Below are 10,094 nucleotides of genomic sequence, written 5' to 3'. Positions count from 1 at the left end.
AAAATAAAATAAAATAAAATAAACCCTCAAGAGAAAGGCTCAGGAGAGGGAAGGAAGAACACTTGAACCACAGGTGAGAAAATCAGTCCTCACCATAGTGAGTAGGATATACAAGCGTCTTTCATTCATAAGAAATACATGTATTCTGACAAGCTGGGCAGAAAATATTTTTTATATTACTTACTTACTTACTTACTTACTTACTTATTTATTTATTTATTTATTTATTTGAGATGGAGTCTTACTCTGTCGCCCAGATTGGAATGCAGTGACACAATTTCGGCTCACTGCAACCTCTGCCTCCCGGGTTCAAGCGATTATCCTGTCTCAGTCTCCCTAGTAGCTGGGATTACAGGCATGTGCCACCGTGCCCGGCTAATGTTTGTATTTTTAGTAGAGATGGGGTTTCGCCGTGTTGGCCAAGCTTGTCTCAAACTCCCGACCTCACGTGATCCACCCACCTTGGCTTCCCAAAGTGCTGGGATTACAGGTGGTAGAAAATATTTTTTATAAAGCAAATCCTAATTTGTCAACACAAATTCAAAAATTCTTTCTCAGTAGAGCGGGGAGAAACAAAATCCGACAACGTATGCATTACTAGACTGTACTAGACTGTATAGCAATTTATAGATTCCAGGATTACCGTTCTGTTGTGAACCAGTTCTAGAACAATGATGCATGCCTGGTACTTCTCTTATTCCACATTCCCAGATTCCAAAATTACCAATCTTGCCATATTTATTTTCAATATTTAAAATATTTTTTGCTGTCAGTAATGATGGATATCCAAGGTCTCTTCTAGTCAGGATGTTTCCAAAGTTTAGGCTTTCTGTCATATAAACAAAACTATCCTTATTTTATTAGTTCTGTAAATTACAAATTTTACATTTGCAGTGTAATTAATCAGGATTCAATAGCACAAAACCCTGGGTAAGAAATATTAGTCTGGACTAGAGAAAGATTTAATGTCTGAGATCATAGCGTGGTTTGGCTATAAAAGAAGTGGCAAGAACCCAATCAGGGCAGTGATTTAAAACTGAGTGATCTACTATTGTGAAAAACTCAGTGGCCTCTGGGGTGTGCTGAACAAAGCAAATTAATAGAGATAAAGGAAACCTCTTTGTTTTGATTCTACCTATTCTCTTTAAATTACAAATTAAATACACATCTCTTCAAAATCATTACGAAAGGTGATAAATAAAATAAAGATGATACTAACATCATCAATAGACGTTATCATTAATTCCATGAACGCTGTCCTTCCTCATTCGCCAGAGTGTCAGTACTGTGAATAAGAAAAGACCTGGCCTTCTTATGTGTGTTTAGTACAGGACAGTGTTAGTGTTCGGTGGAATGGAAAATTGCCATGATCATTTAGAAACATATCATAGGGTAGTAAAAAGAGCTCTAAACAAAGAGTCAGGAGTCCTAGGTCCCAGTTCAGATCTTTCATTAGCTAGTGCGTTACCTTGGGCAAACCTCACAATCTTGCGCCTGTAACTGTAAAATGAGGAAATTGAGCAAGAAGATCACTAAGTTTCATTTTAGCTTAAAAATGAGATAGATACACACACCTATACATATATATACACACACATACACACACAACATAAGCACATTAAAATAGATATACATATATATACATGTAAAATATGAACATACATTGCAGCTATATATTTACCAGCTTCCAGATATATATGCACACACATATTAAACATATATACACATATATATATAATACATTATATAGTATGAAAATAACACCACTGACATGTCAGTGACTTCAGATTATGTGTTTTTTAATGAGTTTTGAAGAGAAGTTTATTCTCATTCACACCTAAAATCAGCCATTTGAGTGATGGTTACATAAAGTGACTTGGGCATCTTTTAGATATGAAACAAAAACAAATTGCCCTAACCCAACAAAACAAGTTGCTGGCTTCACTTAGGGACTGACTTATCAAATTCAACCTCTTTAGCATTGTACTCCAAACTCCTCATCAAGAAGCCACAACATCCTATGAATTCATGTAGAACATAGGAAATTGATGAACCTTGACTTTGTAATATTTGTGATTGAAATTATGTACACTGTATAAGACTTAGCAGCACCGATTCATTTGACAGATATTTACTGAGTACCTACTATATTCTATTTACTGTTCTAGGTACTGGAAATAGGTAAACAAGACCGATGTAGACCCTATGTACAGGTAATTTGGTCTGTAATGTTAGATAAATGTTTGGACTAGCATGAGAACTAATGAAGCTGAAAAACAATTTGTAAGTCAAGGGTCCTCAATTTACAATTTCCCTTTAAGCATTTTCTAATGAGTTAGGACTGATAGCCTCATATCAGTGAAGTATTTTCTTAGTCGTCATAACAAACACCTCCCAAATCTCAACCCCCACCATCGTCCCTCCCCAAACCTCCCTACCTCCCTCCTGAGCAATTTAAGGAACAACCCTTAACACAGCAGGAAGCCACTGTGACCCTATGGCAAGGCTGGCACTTACAAATAGGATTCCTTTTTTACAACTTTGTTGAGGTATACCTGACAGTTAAAAATTGTATATATTTAAGTTGCACAGCTTGATGATTTGATATATGTGCACTTGTGCAATAGTTGCCACATCAAGCTAATTAGCATATCCATCACCTCACATAGCTCCTTTTTTTTTTTTTTTCAGTGCATGTGTGGTGAGAACATTTAAGCCTTGCCCTTTTAGCAGATTTCAAGTATACAGTACAATATTGTTAACAGTAGTCACATTATTTCACATTAGATTTCTAGGACTTCTTTATCTTGCCTAATTAAACTTTATACCCCTTGACCATTATCTCTCCATGTCCTCCATCCCAGCCCATGCCCTCGGCAACCACCATTCTACTCTGTCTCTATGAATTTGGTATTTTTACATTTCTCATATAAGTGAGATCAAACAGATTTATCTTTCTGCATCTGGCTTGCTTTACTTAGTATATTCTCCAGGTTCATCTATGTTATTGAAAGTAGCAGGATGTCCTTCTCTTTTAAGGGTGAATAATACTTCATTGTTTGTATATACTACATTTTCTTTATGCATTCATTTGTCAACAGGAATTTAGGTTGTTTTCATATCTTTACTATTGTAAATCACGTGACAATAAACATGGGAAAGTGGATATCTCTTCAATATATTAATTTCATTTTGATAAGATATTTTAAATGATTTTAAATATTTGAATATCACTCTTGCCTCAAAGTCAGTGATTATCATGACATTAACCAATCCATGATTATCTTAAGCTTGAATTATAGAATCTGGACTTTTTGTTCCATTTTGAATATATATAGTATATATTTCTATTGTGATTGGAAGGTAGGGAATCAAAGCAAAAGAATTCATAGGTTAGAAAAAGGACTTTATTATGCATCTTCCCTTGGAGCAGAGTTGGAGACATTGCATTTTATCACAAAGGCTAATTACTGATAAGAAAGTCTTATAGATATGGGCTTAAAAGTGTTTGCAGTGGCCCGGCCGGGCGCGGTGGCTCAAGCCTGTAATCCCAGCACTTTGGGAGGCCGAGACGGGCGGATCACGAGGTCAGGAGATCGAGACCATCCTGGCTAATACGGTGAAACCCCGTCTCTACTAAAAAATACAAAAAACCAGCCGGGCGACAAGGCAGGCGCCTGTGGTCCCAGCTACTCGGGAGGCTGAGGCAGGAGAATGGCGTGAACCCGGGAGGCGGAGCTTGCAGTGAGCTGAGATCCGGCCACTGCACTCCAGCCTGGGCGGCAGAGCAAGACTCCGTCTCAAAAAAAAAAAAAAAAAAAAAAAGTGTTTGCAGTGGCCCAAGAGCATATTTTACTCTGCATATTCATCACAAAAACTAATACACATGGAATCAGTAGGAATGGATAGACATTACAATGAAGTTGTTATCAATCTAGATGTTTCAACGATTGAGCTCAAAAATATGTAAATGCCACCTGTAAGCACGGTCATTAAGGATACTTATTTGTCCAGGCCCCCCAGTTTGAAAGAAAAAAGGGGGAAGACTGCATATCCTGAATGCACACTAATTATGTGCTTTGACTAAGGGCAATTCAGGAAGGCCATTGTCATCAGAAGTGACATCCTTGAGCCATCTGTTTAGGTACCCTTCTGACTTCATCTAATTAACATGATGGGATCTTGAACAATGCATAGTTAGAAGATCTCAATAGAACTGTTTCTCATTTACTAATGTGCATCTCAACTCATAGAAGTTGTTATTTAGGTGGGTGTTTTTGCCATTCAGCCGTGGAATTCCACTAATTCTCAGATTTCTCTGGGGAAACCAGTGATTTCTCTCACCGACATCACCAATTGGAAAACTCCAGGAGGAATCTCTAAAAACTTCCTATTCTCTGTGCTTGTCCTCCATGAGGATGCTCAGATTGCATTTTAAAAGGGGTAATAGATCTTGTGATGTCTATACAGCCTGGGAAGCTGGGGGGAGTAGAGTTGGAGTGAGAAAGCAAGAACTGAACTAACCCAGTACTAAGTGGGATAAATATGGTCTCTGAAGGGTCACTGCTGACCAAGATCTTTAAAAATGAACTGAAAAGAAAAATGCAATAAGGAAACTAAAAGAGTCAAATCTAGAGATGGGTTATATTTTAATCTCTTTTACTGTTTCTGCATTTTTAATCACTGAAATAGTTTTAGGATGTATACAAGAGCTGGAGGTTGTTTTCTTGCATGTTCTACAACCTCAGAGGAGAACAGAATCCCCACTTGTCATTGTCTCCCTGACATATTCCAGCATAGTGTTGTTGCCAATGCAAAGCAGACCTCATGTTTGTCTAATTATCCTTCACTGCTAATACAAGGCCTATCTGCCAGGCCCTGGGATTTCCTGCAGCCTTGGATAGCATTCAGAGGGCATAACACCAGCTCTTAATTATTTCTCGTTATGGGGGGGAAGAGGGAAAGCGTGAATACATGCAATACACTGATAATCAATAACCTCAATCTCTTTTCCACCAGTCAGCAAATAATCAAGCAAATAGCTCTTAATTTCATTCCCCCCATCTTTTTCTTGCTGTGACTCTGTGGTTGCAGTGTCATACATATAAGCATTTAAATATGATTTACATATTAGAGACCCATAACTGACAGTGATTTTTAAAGTATAAAATATATCAAATGAACATTTGTGATGTTATTACTTTTTGGAAAAGAATGCATTGTGTTTTAGTGACTATAAGTTAGACAAATTGTCGAGAGAAGGAAGCAATCCCTGCAAATGGAGTAATCACCAGAGATTTCAGGAAATAATCAGAAATCCATCTGTGCCATGGAGTCAGGAAACTTTTCTGTGAGAGCCTTGAAGAGGGAAGGTCTTCCCAAGGTGAGGCAACAGCCTGGACTAAAGCTTTGAGTTGACCTTGGAGAGAGTTAATAGATATATCAGACTAGTACATGGATTTGTACTGAGGTGCTCCAGAAACCAATTCGTATCTGGCACAGTGGGACCAGTAATGCAAGACCACAAAGGTAGGCAGAGCAGTTGACCATGACTCCGAGGCAATGTGGAGTCATGGCAGATTATTTCACGCTAATGCTGAGAATTATTGCAACAAATAAGGAAATAAGCCAGAGAATAGAGAGAGAAGGCAGACTATTCCACAGACTTCAGAATCAACTCCTAAAGCATTTAAGATTACAAAGAATGCGAAGGGTAAATTCAAATACAAAACAGTTAACACATACCTGTTTGGGGGTGGAAAAGGTTTCAAAGCATATGATTTATGACAAACAAAATAATTAAAGTGGTCTTTGGAGGTAAAAATACAGGATACGACTAATCTAGTGAAATGAAAGAATGGTAAACATTGACTCTAATGATGTATTTGAATTGCTGCTGGGAAGGGAGTTGCTGCCCCATTGGGTGTTTAGTCTACATTTAAGCAACCCTACTAACTGAATCTTAAAAATGACATATGCCCTGGTATCGAACATATCTATGCAGTATTCAAAACCATTGGGAGCAGATTTCAAGTAATCACCAGCTACAGCTTTTGAGGAGCAGCCCTCTGTCTGCAGCCCTCACTCTATGGTTGGAGATGAACCCTTCTGTCCACATGTGCCATCTCCCCCCAGGGCCTGCTGTCTGTAGTCCCAGAGAGGTGGGCTGCATGCAGCTGACCACATTTGTTCTCTAGTAGAGGCTGGATGTGTAGGGATGATGTTATAAATAGCTGCTAAGAACAATGGATACCATGGAAATGGTTCAGGAGCATGGAATATAAAAAAGGAAGCAAGAAATTAAAGGAGAAAAAGAAATGAATCATCACCAAAAATAAAAGGTAGATTGTTCTCTTTCTCCATCATATAGATATGTACCTCCCCCCTCATACACACACAGGCAGACACAAAGCAATAGCTGCCTTACAGTACTAAGTGGCAAAAGCAGATTGCAGAACAATACATAAAAGACAATTCTGCATTTGTATAGGTAAAAATGATAAATCCCTGGCAATTTTATATAGTTTCATATCTATAAAATCATAGGGGATAAAGACCTAGGCTTGTATATATAACTTAACAGTGGTTATCCTTTGGTGCTGGAATTATGCTTTCTTCCCTTTGTGATTATCTATCTCTATATATACACACACACATATATATATATTATTTATATATACATTATTTTGGATGCACAACTAAGTAACTGTATAAGTATAAAAATGAAATAAATGAAAAAAGTGAAATAAAATGTGACAATTTAAAACACTTAAAATGTTTGCATTTTTAACTTATAAATACACAAAAAGATTATAAGACTGAGTTATAATAATTTATCATCAATTTCCAATTTATTCAGAAGGTACCAATCAGTATATGTTAGACCCTGGGAAAACTGCTATGATTTTCTCCTGAACTACAGCTCAGCTTCCATTGGCTCAAAATTGCAACATCTCTCACCTGCAAGATATAGGAGAGACCCTTCTGGGACCATTTATTTACCATAGCTACCTCAAGACCTCTTAGGGAGGCAGAGACTAACTAAAATTGACCACACAGATCCCAGATGTGTTGCCCGAAAGTGATCGTGATCACAAAAACCCAAACCTCAAATAATCAAGATCTCTTGGAGTGGGGCCCAGGTATGAGTATTTGTTTAAGAAGCTCCCTAGGTGATTCTAATATGCAGCCAACACCACTAAGCCAACACTACCACTAAGAACCATGGCTCTAATGGATTAATTTACTAAGGGTCATTTGAACTTGGCCTTTGGAGAGAGGTAAAATTAAAGCAGAGAATGTAGTTGATCAAGGCCAAGTTGTTCCATGGCCCTGAGCCTTGTGAGAAAATAATTATGCAAACAGAATAAAAGATCATAGAGTGGGTACTTCTTGCAAAGTTAGTGAAGTCAGTGGGTAGCCCTCTCTTGTGCTCATTGTAGAACAATCTCAAACAGGTATTTCTTTTTGGGAAAATGCTCTATGTTAGCAGATTCCTGTCAAGGTACCGTTATTTCACAAAACATAGCAGAATCCAATTTTGATGCTGATGCCAGGGGACTAAAACCCTCTTGGGCACCACAGATTTCCAGTCATTTCCATAGGAGGATACACACTGATGCACAAGACATGCTGGACCCTAGCATAACAAGTCCCACTGTAGAGAAGCGGCCATTTGAATAATTTTTACTCTGTATAATGTCTTTGGTTGCTGGTCTGCAGATTTACAGTGGGTGAAGGCAAGGGAGCCTGCATTCTGGCCCCTGCCCTAATTTTTAACATATCAGGAAACTGAAGTTTTGATTTGCATTGGTCTCATAACAGCAGAGGCCAGAATTAGATACAAGTTTTAATGTGCATTCAGGAATCCCCAAAATCCACTAGAATTTCTGATTTGGAGTTGTGACTTCTCCCTTAGCAGCAGCACAAATAGGCATTTTTTTTTTTTTTTTTTTTTTTTTTTTTTTACTGACGATGATCATGATAATCATAACAAGTTGAAATTGTGTCATTAGCTGTCGATTGTTACATTTATTGATACCAAACGTGCTAGCTCTATGCCACTTATCATGCTGAATCATCAGTGGCAACCTTTAATGGAAATTTTTATTCCCATTTTACTGTGAGAATACTGAGGTCACACAGAATGCAGACAACTGAAGGTTTAAATCCAGTTCTGATCCTGGTCTACTAAAGCCACAATGCCAATAAAAGTGGCTGTAGAGCTAGGTGAGAGGGGGAAGTGCCGCACTCATGCCCTGCGTGCTCTTATTGCCTGATTTCTCTGTCTCAAGTCCACGGGCCTGGGTTTTTCAGCCACATTCGTTCATTCATTCTTTCAGAGCTATACCTGATAGAACTCTACTACTCCCATTTTTTCATAGCCTGGCTGTATTAGATTTATTTTTCTGGAGCACAGTTATATATCTCACGTATTTTTAATGGAGTTTCATTTTGCCACCCAGTGTAATCTTCGTTCCTGTGGTTTAGAAGGAAGAAAATACTGTTAAGCTCAGTCAGAGTTCTAAACAGATGTTCTACATGTCTCCTTGTGTAGTTGTAGCAATGTATCACTTTCAGACATCTCAGCCTTGGCCTGCCAGCCTCGCTGTGCCCCATGCCAAATGCTTTCAGATACCATGCAATAAGCAAAAACTGAGGTTAGCTTAAAACTACCAAAGTCATTTTATTCTGATTCTTGAATGCATTAGCATCTGGACTTCGGTAGGGACCACCTGCTCTCAGGAAAATTAGTACCGTCACATCTGTTCAGTAAGGGAAATGCAATTGTTCTCTGTTTTAAGAAACCTGACTATGTAAAAAAAAATCTGACTATGATCTTATCAACATCAACAAATTATTATCTTTTATAAGGATTTTTCTTTTTAAAGAAAGATTTGCCAGAAATTACTCTTTACCATCTCACTTTGCCTTTCTATTTTAAAAAAGAGTGGCCCATTTGCAAGAGTGTGATTTACACACACCTTGTGAAAGTTACTTACACAACAAATCAGATGGCAAAACACACTAGAGCTGCATTTATAGCACACTGCATTCACGTGATGCAAGAGCATTCCGTAGAAACCATGTTAAATGCAGGAGCGTGTTAGGGTGAGACAGACTCTATGGAGAACTCAGAATAGAGCTGTGTTGATCTGCCTGGGAAGGGTGATGGTACAGTCAGTCAGATAATATTTAAGTTCTGAAATGTGTACTGTACCAGATTTGCTTCAGTTAAAAACATAATCCAAAATGACAGTTTCACCCCATGTGGCTCGCCTTCGGGCAAACAGAGAAGGGGACTGCGTAGGGTTCCCCTACCATTGTGTGATTCTGTGAACGATTAGCAACAGCCTGGATCCCTGTAGTCAGACAATGCCTCATCTAAACCCTAAGAAAGGACTAATGAGAAGGAGGAAGCACCATGCAGATCTTCTAGAATCTTGGCATAGACTCTGAAGGGTAGTCACCTTGGGTTCCTGCATTGTGGAGGAGTTGCGTGAGCCTGAGATGGACCAGGGCAGGCGGAATGGGGAGAAGAGGGACTGTGGTATGACACAAAATAAGCCACAGAGGCCCAGTCTCAGGACAGGAGACAATGGATGGGGGACACTGGGGGCATTGAGAAAATTCCTCAGCTGAGTTCTGACTCCTGTGGCCATGCTGAATGCCTTTCTCTTAATCCACCTTATCTGATGGGTGCACTGCTAAATACTGTGATTATAAAATGGCAACTTTTCCATCAAGAGAGATGGAACAGATTTTAGCAGATAGTGGAGATGCGAAACAAAAAAAAGAGTAGTTTTGTAAAAACAAAACTAACATGTTCACCATGCCACACCCATACCTGATAAGAGTGGATAAACAGGCAGAGTTGGGGACTTTTTATCCAGGCTGTGATCACTGCATACCAGGGCAGGATCCCTTTAAATATTTATTCGCTGGTTCATTTTTCTGTCATCTACAGTGAAACCGCATCCTTTACCTGAGCAGGCTTCTGGCTGTATATAATAGAGCGACAGGCTGAAAGCTCACTGCTCTTCTCATCCTGATAAGAATCTAGTAAACTCAACAGAGAGAAATGCTAGTAAACC

General features: G+C 38.7%; 1 protein-coding gene across 4 annotated transcripts in view; it reads left to right on the top strand.

The window, feature by feature from the left end:
• The window catches only part of UNC5D (unc-5 netrin receptor D), a 583,419-nt gene that overhangs the window by 480,552 nt on the left and 92,773 nt on the right, over positions 1-10,094 (top strand). The window lies entirely within an intron of this gene.

The sequence above is a fragment of the Rhinopithecus bieti genome, unplaced genomic scaffold, assembly GCF_001698545.2.
Source record: "Rhinopithecus bieti isolate Rb0 unplaced genomic scaffold, ASM169854v2 scaffold_2524, whole genome shotgun sequence".
Classification (NCBI taxonomy): Eukaryota; Metazoa; Chordata; class Mammalia; order Primates; family Cercopithecidae; genus Rhinopithecus; species Rhinopithecus bieti.
The sequence above is the reverse complement of the archived record's forward strand: the minus strand, read 5'-3'. Positions and strand labels throughout refer to the sequence as shown.